Consider the following 5,881-nt stretch of genomic DNA (forward strand, 5'->3'; position numbering starts at 1 on the left):
AGACGCGGTGTACTACTTTCTAGATCAAAGATCATTAGGTTCGGGTCCTGAACATCGACAGCTCCAATAGCCGACAAAAGCAATTTTCGTTGCGCTGGACATGATTGCAGCACTTCGAGTGCCGACATTGCTGAAGGTGAAACAGCTAAATCTTCAACAATGTTGTAATTCTGGGCTGCTCTCGCATGTGGATTGAAAGCAGACCTTCGAAGTACACCCTTGGCGGGCGGCTTAATCACTAAGTCTGGGTTAGGTTTTTCGATCTGTAGTGGATCGGAACCGGGAGCTGAGGTTGATGGGTTAGAGTTAGAAGATTCTGCTTCTTTACCATCAACAGGAGCCTTACTACTATAATCTTGCGATCGAGTCGCAATCCTGACATGAGACATCATCAAAATGGGTTCTTCACTGGCATTCGAAGAAGAACCTATCATCTTATTTTCCTGCTCGGGGAATGGATTCTTTAACACAGCAGGAGTCGGAGAACCTTTAACTATTTTCACTACCTCGGCCCGATGAGGGCAGTCTCTCGTAAAATGATCTTCTTCACAAATGAGACAAGGATAACGAGGTTTGCGCTTTTCGTCATTAGTTTCCGACTTTTCCGTTTTCTCCTTTGGAGCCTTGTCTGCTTTAGCCTTCTTCTTTCCTTTCTTCTTTCCACCGTTTTTGGATTTGGCCGTAGATGACTCTACAGCGTGAATGTCGGCGGTAAGTTCAGGAGGAGAAGACTCTCCTGTCGGAGAATCAGGCAAAGTGATAATTGGAGTATTGGAGGTCTTGGAAGACTTCTTCTTACTCTTTGTAGTCACGATACCGATCATACCATCAGCGGCATGAGATCCCGAAGGAGCAGCAGCGATTTGGTTTGACTTTGGAAGATCCGGAATTTTCTCGTGTAACGTACCCGACTGAGTGTAAACTAAGTCAAGGTATTGTGCCTGAGCAATGACTTGCTCCTCAGTAACTACGCCGGCCTTAGCTACATCTTCAGTAATTCTTGGTAATAATGATTTTACAAACCATTCAGCTAAAATTTGGTCCGGGATAAAAACTTTCACTAATCTCCTTCGACGTCTCCACTCATGGATGTGATCAGAAATGTACGTGGATGTCGATTGTTTTAGCGAAGTTAATAATTCCGTACCATTATCGTATCTGACTGGTAACTGAAAATGAGTTAAGAATGAAGTAGCTAACTGGCTAAAGTTGTAAAAAGAAGCCCGTGGCAACTCAATGTACCACTTGGCTGCGAGACCAATGAGTGTACGCTGGAAAAGACGTAAGCGGATAGAATCATCTGAGATGGAATTTGATGCACACCAGAGGTGGTAAGTCATCACGTGATTAGACGGATCCTCTCCAGACTTACCTTCGAACTTGGGTATATCGCTGGGCAACTTATTTGGCATTGGCGGCCAGAACGGAAGATATTGAATTGGATCGTTCGTTAGGCGCGTCAAGTCGGGTAAATCTAAAGTCGCAATAAATGGTAACTGCCGGTTAGGATCTCGGAAACTCTGAGTCACAATACCAGCCCCAGGAGGAGGATATCCAGGATAACTAGGAACAGGATTCGCATTGGGGATATTATATCCTCCTGGAAAACCAGGATTAACCGGACCGTACTGGGGTTGTTGAGGTGGTTGATAATTGTACCCAGGATACGGTTGATACTGGTAAACCGGTTGTTGGGCAGTTTGACCAGGTTGATACTGTCCCTGGTACGGAGGTTGAACAAATTGAGGTTGAGTAGTAACAACCGTACTTGTACCAGGTTGACCTGCAGGCATCTGGACTGTGGTTTGAACCGTGGGTCCAGACAACGGTACAGATGTCTGAGGAACGGTTACAGGGACAGTAGAAACCGGAGCTGCCGATACTCCAGATGTAAGCATGGTAGATGAAGCGGTAGCTGCTGCAGCCGTGTGAGGTGGAGTACTCGGTGCAATTGGCGGCTGAGTAACTACAGAAGTTACAGGGGTCTGAACACTTGACTGGACAAGTTGCGGTTGCTGGGGTGGACCAGGAACTGCAGGTTGTCCTGCTTGAGGTACCGACTGTATACTTGGTTACGACATCTGTTGACCCTGTGACGGATCCCATGTTAACATTCCAGGGTATTGACTCGTAACAGGTTGAGGATACTGAGATCCATAGCCGTATTGAGGATAGGGTTGATAACTGTAAGGTGTAGTCCCATATGATTGCCCTTGAGGTGGTTGATAACCTTGACCAGGGTATTGACCCGTAGGTTGATAACCTTGAGGTAAATACGAATACTGGGGTTGACCTTGACCTTGAGGTTGGTATCCTTGAGGTTGATACCCTTGGGGTTGATACCCTTGGGGTTGCCATCCTTGAGGTTGCCATCCTTGAGGTTGATACTGATACTGAGGTTGACTTTGGGGTACGTATTGAGGCTGGGGTTGATACCCTTGGGGTTGATACCCTTGAGGTTGCCCCCCAGTCACAAATGAAGTACCTTGAGGTTGCCCCCCAGGCATTAACGAAGGTTGCCCCCCAGGCGGTAATTGGCCACCTTGAGGTTGGTTAATGGGAGTTGAACCTGACATCATATAAACTTCACCTATACTCAATGGTACATTACCACTGTTTCCAACTAATAACCCATGATCAACAGGTTGAGGAGATGCTCCCGCAAAGGTACCAGAAAGTGACTGATACCCAGTAGGAACAGAAGGACCGCCATGTAAAAATGATTCAGGACTTTGCGAAAACACAGACGACTGACCAGACATATTTACAGGAGAATGAATTCCTCTAGGTGGAACCGGAGTACGAGGTGTAGAAAAACCTACTGAGTTGTCTAAAAAATTGGTTAATGCAAGGTACAAAGACTCACTTCTAGGAGGACTGTAAAAGATGGATTCACGCTCCCTTAGATCAAGGGTAATTAGATCTTCAGAATCAGAAACGCCTATTTTCTTCCTCTGGAACAAGTTCTTCTATAGCAATTAATCCAACAGGAAGATTTTCGGTGATAATTCTTTCTATTCTTGGTGAATCAGGAACACTAGGAGTTGGAGTAACAGGTTCTGAAATTTCAGGTTCTTCGCCTGTTTCACTGGCAGATGAAAAACTACCAGCAAGCTCGGAAACTGTAACAGCTTCGGGATTGTAACCTGTTTCTAATCTTTGGTAATCTGGATGGACTACCAAAGAAGATTCTCCTTCTTCAGGTGAACCTACTCTACTGCCACTAGGAGGAGTTACAAGGACCTTTAACCCTTCTAAATGACCCGGAATGTTTTCAGGAGATTCACCCCGCGATTTACGGAGTTTTCTTAACAAATCTATCCCGGTAACAATCTCAGGAGACTTGCCCCGAAGTCTACGGGACTGTCTCGGTAATTCCGCCACAATTAAAGATTTTAACTACAACACACGAAATCAAAGTAAAAAATTTCAAATCAAACCACCTAAAGTCTTCTAAAGAACCAATCAAATTTGAAGCACACGCCTAAATAATCTAGAGCGTCAAACCACACACAAACAGTAGTCTTCCGGACCAAAAGCGCTAGTTGGTGATTAGGCCCAACCTCGCAGGATTCAGTACAGAAATAGTGGGTGGAACAGTTACCCCGGCAACCTGCTTAATGAATAGACTGGACCAAGTTCCTCCACTTTAACCGTCTCGAAGTGAAGCGAACCCCCCAGAAAATCCAAGTGAGTATAACCGACGTCTGCTCCAGGTACAGTGGGACCTTCCCTCCACCGTCACCTGGGTAGAATCCTAGATATTATGGCCACTAAGGTTACCAATCACAACAATTACACCTGGGGGAACAGTCTAAACTCCGACAGCACGCAAGGGCAGAGTAGCAAGCTCCAATCCCCTTACCGGCTCCTTGACAACAATCCAAGGTTTACCGATAAGTGACCCCTGGCTCCTCGACAATGGTTAATCCGAGGTTTACCGTTTGTAATACGTACTGCCTGGCGTCGTTCCCAACGAGGGAGGAATGATCCCCTCACTGGTTCGGACACGAGCTCGTGTTTCTCCTTTAAGAGGAGCTTTCCCAGAATGTAACTGAAACAATTGGATTTGTTCTACTCAAGATAGACTATCTGTTTGGTTTTGTAGTCTTGGAGAGTTAAGTACTCACCTACTCCAAGACCCTAGCCTAAGCTATGTTGGTGCTTCAGAGCCCTAGAAAAATAAAGATTACTAGATTGATTTTAATTTAAGCGTTACTTTAAGGTTGTTTCTTAAGTCAAAAGGTGATGGAAGTGAAACTAGTGGTATGTTGACTCGACTCGAAACCACTACAAAATGCACCTAAAATGATTTATCCACTACTTTACTTTTTCGATGAATTGCTTAACTAAAAAGTTGAGAGAATGCAATCCTTATAAAAGCAACTTCTTAATTGAAGACAATCAAAGAAACAATTCGTTTTTCTTTTCCAAAAAACATAACTTCTCTTTACATGCACGAAAAAACTCTTTTCTTCTTTTGAAAACAAAAAGCTACTTGAAACAAGACTTTTAAGAAGATGTTTTTGTATTTTTCTTTTAATAAAGCAAATAAATCTAATATAACCAAAAAAAACAATCTTAAAAACTCTTAAAATCTATGAAAATGCACTCATAAGCAAACTAAAGGCAAATTTACTCTAAGCAATCTTAACGAGGCCAAAACTAACAATGATTATTTCTAAGGTGTTTTACTTGATCACAATCAAATCAAGGACTAGCTTATTGCAGAACCAAAAACTAGTCAAAACAAAATTCTAATCTTTTTGTCCTTTTTGAAAATGGAAATCAATACTTTATAAACAAGTAATTCGAAATTTGACCCAAAACAACTCAAATGACAAGTTGCTCAGACAAGGAGACTTTACGACAGGCTCAACTTCTAAGAAGGTTGACTAACCAGAGATATCTAAGGCTGGACAACTTTCTACTATCAAAGTCACTACAAAGCCTTTCCAAAAATCAAACCCTAGGTCTAAACTTCGTTGAAAACCACTAAAACACTCAAAGCTCACAAAACTAGTTCAGGTGAGAATTCTTGACAGGGTACTAAAGGATCTGGGCAGAAAACACTAAGGAAAAACAAAATCTAAAAGTAATTTAAAGCAAAAATGGAATTTTCTTAACTTTTACAGGAAGACGCAGGCCACCCGTTGTCACAGGTGCGGCCCCGCACTGTGCAGTCGACAACAGCGCGTCCAAGGACGCACTGTGCAGCACACAGAGACTGCGTCTTTCTGGAAAAAAGAAGAAAAACTAAAGCCAACTAAAGCTACAGCTAAGCCACCCAAATACTAATTCTCACAGTCAAAAACCAGAAAATAAAAATGATTTTCTCAAAGCAAAGTTCATATAAAGGAAAAGACTCTCTCATTAATGGATTCCCCAGCGGAGTCGCCAATTTGTCACACGGAATCTGTCAAGGGTGCGGACACGACTGACCTTCCTAGAAGTCTAAGACATTCTAATGACAAACAAGACAAAATGGAGTGATCTTTCTCTAAATACACCTTTTACAACATGAAAACTACAAGTGTTTAGGCTTACCTTATTCCAAAACGCTGTTGTTGAAGTCTGTTCTTGACGATCCGGATGAGCTCCTCCTTCAAGTCAATTCCTGCAACCACAAACAATCAAACAATTACCAAGCACTTGCATTTCATATAATAAAACATATATTCAACATGCAGACCAAGGAACACATGAAATAACTCATTAACACAAGCTATTGAGAAAAATAAACCAGTTTGTATTAATAACGAAACAAAGAAACTCTTACAACCTGGCCTTGGTGTTGTGCAAATTCCTCCCAGGGTCCATCAAGGGTTTTCCTCTACTTTGACAAAGCTCACCCTCTCCCAAGTAGAATCAAGTGAAGACA

Source organism: Pinus tabuliformis, chromosome 5_1, assembly GCF_031772625.1.
Source record: "Pinus tabuliformis cultivar Carrire ecotype Pingquan chromosome 5_1, CPIR1, whole genome shotgun sequence".
Lineage (NCBI taxonomy): Eukaryota > Viridiplantae > Streptophyta > Pinopsida > Pinales > Pinaceae > Pinus > Pinus tabuliformis.